Source organism: Botryllus schlosseri, chromosome 12 (genome assembly GCF_051294905.1).
Source record: "Botryllus schlosseri isolate E-star chromosome 12, Bs_hap1, whole genome shotgun sequence".
NCBI lineage: Eukaryota > Metazoa > Chordata > Ascidiacea > Stolidobranchia > Styelidae > Botryllus > Botryllus schlosseri.
Window position 1 is genome coordinate 18,568,725 of NC_137247.1, and position 12,373 is coordinate 18,581,097.

A 12,373-nucleotide genomic window follows, 5' to 3' on the forward strand; every position below is an offset into this window, starting at 1 on the left:
AACTGAACATTCGTGAACAAGAAGAGATATTCTACCAGTTTCGTGATAGCACACACGTCTGATTTCCAAATGCTATTGCTCATTATTACGTCAGAAGTAGCCTATTAGCTTTGCTCGTCATTGCGTAAGAAGTATCCACAGTAAATGGATATTCGATGTACGTGGCCTACATTAGTGTGATTGTAAGAACACCCACCAAGTTATCAACACGTTCCACACGCCACTCCCTCGCAGCAGGATAATTAATCTCCATTCTGCCTAGTTTAAAATAGTAACTTATGTATTGATGTTTGGCTATGCTTCGTTAAACGCAGTTTGACCGTTGCTACTTGGCGAGCAGGAGGCCTATGTAGTACGTACATATACCGGACAAAGATTTGAAATTTTGTACTCGCCAAATAAAACATTAGGGTTTTCACAACGAAGCAGTAAAAATCAACAGCTGGTGATATATATCATAACCGAGCCGTCTTTGCCGTTTCTCGTAACGGCAGCTTGCAGTACATTATCTGTATGAAGTTGAAGGCAGAATTTTATGTTCGCTTCATCGGTCCCCGGCTTCATCTTATTCTCACATGACTCTACTTGAAACGGGCGTCAATCGTTATTTCACTATTCTTTACTTAACATTGGGACTGGCCGCCATGGCCGTTGGCTTCTATACCATAATAACGTGGGTTGTAGCTAGAATCTGGACCTAAACCGCAATTCGTCCTCCAGTCCAAACGTTAGTCTTTGGCCCCATAGATTGTTATTTTCAAGTTGAAAACTGAATTTCGTCAATATTATCGGTAATTGCATTATATTACTATTCATTTTTAATCCTCTCTCAGCCCTGATGGTCAGATTTACCTGTAGAGCTGGGAGCACGTAATTCATAATTATAACGTCCGGTATCTTGTTATTATTACTTTGATTTATGTTGTTAATTTGCGACCTCCGGTCTGTTATATAATCAAAAGATTTTGAAGTGGCGCAAAAACTATGGTGAAACGCACACACAAATTGTCATGTTTTTAATACTCTTTGGGTGCCCCGGGTGGCATTTGCATTATGGGCTCAGATTGGAAGGACTGGACTATTAGTCACGTCCACCCAGCGTGGCTATTGACAACGGACACATACCCAAAGTTTCGGCCGAGGTCTTTCTTTAGTAGCACACTTCGTGAAGTCGCAGGTTGGTCGAAACTGCGTATGTATTTTGGTGTGTCGTGGCACGGTATTGAATGGTACCTAAATGCATATTACTATAAATTAGGGTTGCATTTAAAACAAAAATCAATTTAAAACAGACATGTTTAAAACAAGGCCCTTGTTTAAAAAATGTTTTTTTTTAAACCACGACGTCACGAATATAGAATTGTGACGTCCTAGTGGATTGAGAGTGGCAATTGAAAATGTAGGGTAAATATAGCTTCTTTGAAGAAATATCTTGACTATAACTGTTGAAAAGACTATTTTGAGGGTTCCAACCATCCCATATCGATGTACGTCGGCCAAATCGGGTGGTAATTGTTCGTAGGCTCATACAACATGTTTTTTGGAAAGTGTTTACACAATTATGGCATAATGTTACAACTTAAAACACACAATTTTTTTTTTAAGCCTTTGTTTTTAAAACACCCTTTAAAACATCTTTTAAACAAAGTAGGGGGAGACGTATGCATTTCAAAATCAAGCTATCCAGAGAGAACTTTCAAGATGATTAAATATCCCGAAAAGATTTTATAATTTATGTTGGTTGACGAAATACTTTTGAGTCCCTTTCGATATCGCTCCCCACCCTATTGGGAAATTTTGGGGGCGGCGGTTTTGTGTCTGGCAAGAATGCAAATCGTTAGGTGCGACAAATCGACCTCTATAAAAATGGGCAATCGGTACATTATGACATAACAGGCAAATGACGCATCTTTTTTAAAGTAAGTTTGTTATCTCATTAGGCCTTTTTAGCGCAATCCATATATTGTCTTCCGACATAACTTCTAAGATGCAAAATCAATGTAATCGTGAGTAATCGTGATTACTTTTCTAATGTAATCGTAATCGACTACTGCCTGATTTTGCTGTAATCGTAATCGTAATCGCGTCATGCAGAAGTAATCGTAATCGCAATCGATTACATTCATGAAGTAATCACCCCATGTCTGGTTAGAAGTCGCCAGGTATTTCGTGAAAAATTCTAGTAAAACATTGTTTCATCATTTGTGATTAGTGGCACTGGATGCAAAGCTATCCATTTTCACAATTAGCAAATTATTCCAGTCCTGCTGGGACTATTAGCAAAGGTGGTCAGTAGGGTGTAGTGAAAATGACTTTTTTTTAAATCGAAAAAAGGGGATTCTGACATCCAGACAAATGACCTGAAACTTCAATAAAGATTGATTTTAGGGGAATTCCCCCATTTTCCAGCCGGCAACCCCAAATTTCTGGGTACGAGGGGGTAAATCTGCATATCTCGGCAACCGCTGATTCATGATATAGCTCAAAAGCTGCAGAAATATCATGTTTATATAGGTCCTAAAAAGAAAGTTTTCTCTATTGTTATCATAAAACTAGTTTTTTTGGTTTTGCTTTTAAATCTGTTTAAATCCCTTTAGTGTGCCGATAACTCTTGAAAAGAGGCACCCGAAAAGTCTTCGAGTTAATAAATATTATTCTACAATGGATATTGTATTGAAAACTAGTTATAGGCAAAAACCAGTGAAATGCGGGTAAACGGTGGAAGTAACTACATACTCAGACGTGTTGGGGCTGCGGGGAGCCCATCCTGGTAACGTAAGGTACCAGTCGTTTGCAACCGAGGTGAATACAAGGTTGCAATAAGAAGATCCTTGGTTGATAGACTGATAAGATGGGCTGATAAACTAAACTTCTGGAGGTTCGACCCCCCCTCAAACTTGTAACCAGTGCTTCTTATCAGTGTTAAGCAAGTTCTATGTGGCCCGATCGCGCGAACCTCGAAAAGTTTCTATAATTCCTGATTGAATCTGTCAATATTGTTGGTCATTGCATATAGGCTACATTGTATTAAAATTTGTATCCCCTTTAGCCGACGTAATCAGATTTACCGGTACAGCTCAGTGACGTGTTTTCTTGGGAAATTTAGGGCACTTATAATTATTAATTAAGCATATTCGGGCAGGCCTGTTGGTACAATTACTTCGTTACATGTAGTTAATTCGTGACTTTATGTCCGCTATATAGTCAAAATATATTGAAATCGCCTAAACTTACTAAACTAAAAGAAGCACACAATTCACAATTGTGAATTCTCCACTGGCAAATATCAATTTTTTTCTGTGGGATGCCATTAAATGGGATTCTGATTGCCAAGACAAAAAGATTCAGCGCCAGCCATTTAGGCACGTGGACAATTAAACATTTATATCGAAGTTTTCGGTAAACATGAGGGCAATCCTTTTCAGCTAAGGTTTTCACGCTGATGAACTTTTAGGCACGTAATCTGAGTCCCATGTTGGCCGAAACTTCATATGTTCTCGTGCATCATGGCGTGATGATAGCCTACGACGAAATGCCTATTCTATAAATCATGCGTGTTTTTTCGTGGGGAACGGTACCCAATAATTAAAACATTTAGCAGCATTAAATCGCGCACGTGAGCATAGCTTATTTTAAACAACAGTAACAATATCTTTCAATTACAGCAGTTTCAGCATTTAAGAAATGCTTCATTAAGCGGTCTTCCAAAATCTCAAATCAGGTCACGGGCCGCAAAATATGACCTCCCGGGCCGGCATTGTGTCGAAATGATTTATAAATAATGTATCCAATAAATGTCAGAATGAGAATTCTACAGGGCTTGTAAAAGAGCATGGCAGGTATCAGGCTTTTTGTTGATACCAAATTTTTACCTTGAATATTAGTACTATTCTTTCAAATTTATACTAGGTCTGGTTAATATCCGGTATCTTGTTGTTATGCTTTTTTTTCAGCGTTATAACACAAGAAGGTGAAGATGATGAACACAAGTTACAAGATTTCTTGCTATGTCAAGTATATAAGTTCGGCAAGCCTGATATGTCGAGGAGCAATCATACATAGGGTTCCAGAAAAAGACATGTGGATTCCCTGACAGGTATAGATGGCATCTGGCATCGAATTTGGATAAGAAAAATTCATAGCAGGTTTGTTGTGTACTTGTACAGTGACAATAGTTCCACTTTGTTAACCACTCGAACTGCTGATTCAGGTTATCTCTATTGTATGCATTAGACACTAGACATTTTACTCTGCATGTCGGAATTGATCCTATATCTAATTTCAGCCGTTTCCCTGATCTTGAACCTCATTTTTAAATCCATATTTCTTTGATGTGTGCTGTTGGCAATGACGTGCATTTGTTTGTTTTTCGTGTGGCGCAGCATTCGGCAAGCTCTCGTCAGCATTTAGCCATTTCTGTGAGATCAAACGGCGATTCAAACATGACTTCCAGCTCGGCGAATGCGTGTAATGAACCGGACAGGACAAATGTACACTTGTATGGAAGAAGTGAAGGTGATTTATTATTGCAGTAATTGGTGTAGGGCAGTGGCTCTTAACCTTGCCACCAGCGCCCCCCAAGGGGCGCTGGCGATTTTGAAGGGGGCAAAAATGCTCAGGGGGCGCTGGGCTCAGGTGGGCGACAAGGGGGCGCTGAAGAAAATTAGCTTCGCGGTAGATGATGTGGTAGTAGGACATATCGGATATGTCATATCCTTATGGAGTATTCAGAACAAATTAACATCCCAGAAAACACGTCAAATCCCGACATTTTTGGTCGCGCTACGCGACGATGTTTGCTACATATGTTTTCATAAATGTACTGGGTTATTATAATTCATATAAAACAAATTGCGCGTGCTTTTAGAACGCCAATTTCCCGTTATATAAAGCACTGCCGTCACGCTTGCGAGGGCTATTTTCAACAAAATGTTTCGAATTATAGGTATTATATTCCACAGCGCACAGCGTGTGAAAATCAAAGAAGGAGGCACTGTATATCACTTTTGATTGAGAGTGAGAGCCCCTTGTACATAACATCAGTTTTGAAGCTTTGTGCACGAAATGAATAACTAAATATACTTGTACTTGATAGCTACAAACTTAAATAGTCAGAATATTTCTTCATCGTATCATAAAGGATGATGTTATCTCGTGTTGTGGTTCACAACCTCACACGAACATTATATTATATGAGTTGCTTTGTTTGGAATACATTCATGTTGAAATTAATATCTGGGTACAGTACTAAATTCAATGTGAGCAGATATACGCATCCCTTTCTCAGTTTACTTACTTATAGTTACACGAAGCACTAAGACAAAATCCGAACCACAGGGTATATGAAACCGTACCCGATTGTTGTTTTAACAGCCTTGATTAGACCCTGAATATCCCAATTATTACATATTAATATATGGTTTATTACAGTCGAATGGTCCTCTAGCGCGATTAAAGTGCGATATGTTTCCAATACCGAATTCCCAAATAGACCGACAGCACTTTGACCTCTTACCAAGACCAAAACTGCTGCAACCCAAACCCCCGATCCGTTAACTCGAAGGGTGCCCTAAATTTTTTCGGCGAATGAACATAAATTAAATATCATGTTATGACGACTTCCCCAGGGAAGAATATGCATAATTATAGAAAATAGAAATAGGCATTTCGGCGTCGGCCATTACCACGCTAGGATGCACGAAGACATATGAAGTTCCGGTGAATATGGGACTTCGAGAAGTTCGTCAAAAAGATCGTCAGCGAGAAAACCTTTGCCGAAGAGGATTGCCCTTATGTTGAGCGTAAACTTCGATGTATATAAGTCTAATTGTCCATATGTGATTAAATTGCTCGTGCCGAATTATCATGTCGTCGCAATCTGCACCCCACAGGACAAATAACATCCATCACAAAAAATTATTTGCCAGTGACGAAATACCAATTTTGAATCGTGTGCTAACTTTAATACGTTTATGCGTTTCAATATCTTTTGACTATATAGCGGACAAGAGGTAACAAAATAACATGTAACGAATTAATTGTACCAACGGGCACGCCCGAATATGTTCAATTATTAATTACGTGGCCTTCATTTTTCAATACAACAGCTCACTCAGCGCCACTGGAAAATCTGATTACGGGGCTGAGAGGATAAAAAGTTTATAGTGACTTATATATGCATTATGCAATTACCTGCTATTTCATTCATGCATTATAGAAAATTTTGGCTCTTGTAGGGCGACCAGGCCACATAAACTTTGCTGACCATCGAAATCACGCGATCGGGTTCTTGGGGGCGAAGCCCACACCAGTTATCACGCTATGGGTGACCAAGATAATCATTTGTTTAGAGGGACTGAGGAAGTGCTGTTACGGCCCTCCCTCTGACCCATTGTCTTTATTACAGTCCTTACAATATGAGGTGGAGGGCGCTGGAGCACGATAATTTTTGAAAGGGGGCGCTGGTGGAAAAAAGGTTAAGAACCACTGGTGTAGGGCATCTACAAAATAAATCTGCCTCTGCTTATGCTTTAGCCAGCTGAACCCAAGATCTATGAACTACGATACCCTGCATCCACATTCCACAGGCATCTCAAGACTTGATTGATAGTATGTTCGAAACATGTAAAGTAACTGCTTCCATTCAGGTGAGACTATCAGTCTAGTACAGGGGTGGGCAACAATGTTCCCTCTAAGCTGCTCGCACACTCTGCTGATAAAGTCTGTGCGCACAGAAAAATGTATGCCGCGCACAAAAAATCCATCTGTGGTTCGAAAAAAAATTTATCACTATCTCTTTTGCAGAAGGCACTGTTGATCATCAGACCAAATTGACGACCATTTCAGATGTAGGCCTACATCACTAATTTGTAATGAGTATAATTCGTAGCCAGACGAAGCGACACAACTCTTTTTGTAGGAAATGGATTAATATGCGATAGAAAAACTCGAGTCCGAGTCATAGTGAACGTTGTGGTTTCGCATAATTTGGGGGAATCGCCAGTCGAGTCAAAGTTATGTCCTTTTTATTTTAGTCGACACCACACATTGCCGAAAATATGCGGGTGGATCGGAAGTACAGCTGTGGCAACCCTGTGTTACGCACTCTTGTCCAAGGGACCGCGCAGTGAGTTGGTGAGTTTGCACAGTGATAAATTAGGGGGAAATTTGATTACCAACCTGCGGCCGTGCGATTCAATGCAGCTTCATTTTTCGATTTTAATATGGTAGCGCCCTTTGCAATCTGAGCACCACCCCACAGTGCAGATGCAAACAGCATAGGAAAATGATGCGTTTCAAATAGAATTGTGTGCTCCTCTCGAAAGAAATTTGTTTCTGGTACGTTGGGCGATTCCAATATATTTCCACTATACCGACAATCCTGATGGCAGGTCAAGAAATGACAGCATGTCACAGAGTGACTGATAACAATTGGCGTGGGCTGAAGGTGCATCATCGGCGGTTTTGGCCGAAGATACATCATCATTTATGCAGAGGTGGTCAGTAACGAAGTACTTCTACTTTTTCGAAGTACTCAAGTAGTTTTCCTCTTACTCAAGTAGATCTGATTTTAGCTACTTCTACTTTGTAATATTTTGTGATCTACTTACTTACTTTTCGCTATTTTCAGTTTGTCAAGTAGAAGTAGTTTATTCCTCTGAACAGGATGATAGCTTGAGGAATTTCGGGGCTGTTTTCACGGAGTATCAGCATTTAATTTTCATAAAAATTGTGTAAAGCCTAGAATTTTCTTCGCGCTATGTGGATACGGAGTAACCGTCCGTGTGATCTTCGAATACGTGTGCAGTGTGCACTAGATAGGCTTCGTGGTACGTCAGCCAACGAACCCTACGGCGTGGGACGCCGGTTCGTCGAACGCAAAGAAACACGCAACGAATGGTAAACGTAACCTTCTGGAGTTAGATTATACAACTATAACGTCTACAAACATTCGCTCTGCGTTATATTTACCAATGGTGAAAAGTGTGTCCACCGTATCCTGTACAACTTCTCCGTATTGCTCTTCGACTAAACTACTGGCCTTATATTATGGGGGAGGGCGCTATATCATGATATTTTTTAAAACGTGATGTTCGAGAAAACAGAGGATTAGCATCGCATTTCCATATCAATACTATCATTTTCATACCATGATGCGGACGAATGCTTATGCTCTCGAAAATTGGATACCTCCTGGTATGTATCAGTAGGAATCGAGCTCGGCACCTTTCGCATAGTTCAATTTGCACGTTTTGACAATCCATGTGAACGAATTAGGATCGTTTTCACAACTACTTACTTACTTGAGTAGATTTAAAGTCGGTCAATTCTACTTCTACTTCAAGTAGTCTTAGGTTGCTTACGGAAGAAGTACTTCTACTCGTACTTGAGTAGATTTCTTCGTCGCTACTTCTACTTGAGTAGCTTTCTTAACTACTCTGACCACCTCTGCATTTATGACTTGCTCTTAATTTTCGAAAACTCCATCAACTCTACCGGTGAATCTGATCACATGGGCTGAAAATGTTTGATAGTAATATGTGACACTACTAATATTCATGAGGAACTTCATTCATTTTCGCGTTTCGAGCGACCATCACGAATCCTTGTTCTTGAGTGTTGTATTTTAACATAGTGTGCTTTACCAACATCACAAAGTGTCACTTGTAGTGACCTTGTTGCCAATGTTGTACTCTGATGACAACTACTGTGGTACAAAGTACTTTCCTTTTCAGCAGTGGGCAGTTTGACCCGCAGGCATCTTGGACTTATCTGCCCTTCCGCTGCAGTTCGATGAGTACAAAAAAGAACAGATGTGATGATGTTGACAAAGGTAATCTGCGGTGATTAATTGAGTTAAAACTGGCGAGACTGCTGACTACTCAAATTAGTACTGTGTGGGAAAAAGGGTAAACTAAGGTTGAAATACAACGTCTCCACAAAGCCCTTGTACCTTTTCAATTTGATAGGAAAGATTTGATTTTGTAGTATGTAATTTATCGAGTACACGCCAGTGTTGGGATGACTCGAGTCATGACTTGACTCGAGTCAGACTCGAGTCACCTTTTTCGTATGACTTGACTTGACTCGAGTCACTTTGCAAAAATGACTTGACTTGACTTGACTCGGCGCTTCAAAAATGCGGATTGACTCGTGACTCGAAGTAATTTTTACGAGTCAATTTCAAGTCATCAAGTAATCGGTGTCGATAAAAATCACTTTATCTTGCATATGTTCGGATTGTTCGCGAAACGCAGGCGTAAGTCGTGAGAGCGACCAATCAGTAAATGGGTGTGAGAGTCCATTGTTTTCTCACAAATAAATTGACCGCATACGAAGTGATCGAAGCTTACAGCTTACGTTGTCGTAAACTAGTATAGTAAAGTAATTTAATGGCAAAATGTCTATTTCTGTCCTCTGTTCTTACCTTAACCAAACCTCATGTTTTATTGAAATAGAAATCGAATATAATTTATATAGTTCTGAACCGTTGGCGCAGGCTCGAATTGTATCATATCAATTTGTAAATGGGTAATGTATGGCATCTGAATAATTCGTTTCTCTATTTTGACTGGTAACTATAAACTGAGGCTATGCAACTACTTACGTAGTTTATCAGTTATACGTATATGTGAGCGATACAGCGCCTTCTTGCGTGTATATTTAACTCTATATTCGTTCATCGGTTCAAAATCAATGACCATTGACCACTCAACCTGTTTTTCAGACAGCTACAGCATAATGCAATGACGTAATCATGCCTCATACTTTGAAAAGACAACTTGACTTGAATTGGGACTTGACTCGTGACTTGACTTGACTTGACTCGACTTGACTCGAGTCACCTCCAAAAATCGAGTGACGTGACTTGACTCGAGTCACCTTCGAAAATCGATTGACTTGACTTGACTCGAGTCAAAATGTGCAATGACTCGAAATGACTCGTGACTCGAAGGTAGTGACTTGATCCCAACACTGGTACACGCGCCTTCAGACTTGGTCTGTAGACTATTGTAATTTAATTCTAATTCTAGTCAAATATCAATAATTAAATTACAATTCCAATCAATATTCCAATTCTAGTCGAATTGTGCCAATCAATTATTTGTTGGATTAATGCATAAAATTCTCCCGTTTAAAGTATTACAGCCACTGATACATTATATACATTTTGCTTGGCAGTCATTGGCAAGTTCATGCATAGAGTATCTGATAACAACTATTGACACACAATACCTGTTGAATCCGTGCACTGTGTCCTTATGGAGTCGTCTGTGTTAAAGATTACCAATAAATCATTCTATCACTCGACAATACCATCTAGTTAATTTCGGATTGTATATCTATAAACAAGTAGCGTATACCTCTCTGAAGAACGCTTCACATGGCTCTGATTGTAAGGCATGTTTATACTCAGATAGCCACAATCGTTGATAAACGCTGCTATGATAAGGTTAAATATTTGCCTAAAATGCCATCATTATTTTAAAAACCAAAGCATCCCTATTGAATCACGCAGTCATCTTGCAGAAACGATTGTCCTTGCATCTGACTCGTGATTCTGTTTTCTACATATATATATATATATATGTTTATATATCGCTGTCATGTTTGTTCACTTGATCACGTGCAGCATGGGAGTCATCTGTTCAAAATCCACATCGTCGCTGCTTGGAAGTTTGTTTGTTTGTTTTTTTAGGGTATTCATGGTGTTTTTCGACTACTATGGTCATTTACACCAGGCCGATATTCATCTTATTTTTCCGTAACTGCCGACTTGTAGCACGGCCCACCTCTAGGCTTTTGTAAGACACCGCTGACGCGGATGAGGTGGCGAGGAGGAGCCTAGGTAAACCTCCAACACTTAGGTATCGGAATTCGGAAGTCGACCTCGGTCGGACTCGAACCAGCACCCATTGGTGTTGCAGCCGCGGATTATACCACTGCGCTATCTCGCCACTGCTGCTTGGAAGTAATATCCATCCGTCCACGACGTCAATCTTGACAACCTACAATGAAGATTGTCTGCGAAGTTATCGCCTGTGCGTCATGTGTCCATTTCGGGTAATTTTCGCTTCTTGGCATTATCTCATTTACAGGTTTTAGTATTTTGTTGTGAAACATATTTGTATGCATATTAGTTCAAGTTCAAGTTTATTCATAAAATTGTATCACTTCAAAACATCACAATACTGCAATACGATGGATGATAGAAAGATGCCGAAACGACTAGGAGTAGTCTTGAGATCACTTGTTGGGATCAAGTCACTACCTTCGAGTCAAGAGTCATTTCGAGTCATTGCAGATTTTGACTCGATTTAAGTCAAGTCAATCGATTTTCGAAGGTGACTCGAGTCAAGTCAAGTCACTCGATTTTTGGAGGTGACTCGAGTCAAGTCAAGTCACAATTCAAGTCAAGTTGCCTTTTCGAAGTATGAGGCATGATTACGTCAATGCATTTTTCTAGCTGTCTGAAATACAGATTGAGTGGTCATTGATTCTGAACCAATGATCGAATAAGAGTTGAATATCCTCAGTTTATAGTTCCCAACCACAATAGAGAATAGAGAAACGAATTGATAAGATACAATACATTACGCATACGCATTTACCAATTGCCATGAAATAATTTGAGCCCGCGCCGATGGTTGAGGACTATATAAACTATATGTGCATTCAATTTCGATAAAACAAGAGGTTTGGTTAAGGTAAGAACAGAGAACAAAAATAGACATTTTGCTACTAAATTACTTTACTACTAGTTCACGACAACGTAGGCTGTAAGCTTCGATCACTTCATTTGCGGTCGATTAATTTGTGAGAGAACAACAGAGGCTCAGTAAAACGCGCGATCATTGAATGATTGGTCGCTCTCACGGGTAACAGCAGCGTTTCGCGAACAATCCGAACATATGCAAGATACAGTGATTTTTATCGACACCGATTACTTGATGACTTGAAATTAACTCGTGAATTTTGCTCCGAGTTACGAGTCAATGCACATTTCTGCACATTTCAAGTCAAGCTCATTTTACCAAAGTGACTCGAGTCAAGTCAAGTCATACAAAAAAGGTGACTCGAGTCATCCCAACACTGAAGATCAGACACCCACCAGGCCCTATGCGATGTAAAGAGGATGAGGCATGCTGCACACTGATTGAAATTAAAGAAGATAATATAAAGTGGCAAGCGATAAAATCAGGTGGCAAGTGACGGAAGGCGAGATCGATATGTCAGGTCGGGGTCCGGTAATGGTGAGGGCTGACTAGTATATAGGCTACCACATGTTTTCAGCGTGCTTGCAAAGTAACTTGTGCTGAACTTTCGAAACTATAGTAAATGTCTTAATGAGACGGCATAAATTCAACCCCGG

General features: G+C 39.9%; 1 long non-coding RNA gene across 2 annotated transcripts; it reads left to right on the forward strand.

The window, feature by feature from the left end:
• The first annotated feature begins 3,950 nt into the window (after window positions 1–3,950).
• LOC145451603 (uncharacterized) lies at window positions 3,951–10,679 on the forward strand. 2 transcript variants are annotated; one of them, XR_013918961.1, is made up of 5 exons: window positions 3,951–4,145; window positions 4,383–4,515; window positions 6,535–6,647; window positions 8,736–8,833; window positions 10,634–10,679. It is a non-coding gene; the product is annotated as an uncharacterized LOC145451603 (long non-coding RNA). The 2 variants fall into 2 exon arrangements; XR_013918960.1 differs by lacking the exon at window positions 10,634–10,679 and having other exon boundaries at window positions 8,736–9,005.
• Window positions 10,680–12,373: the final 1,694 nt, after the last annotated feature.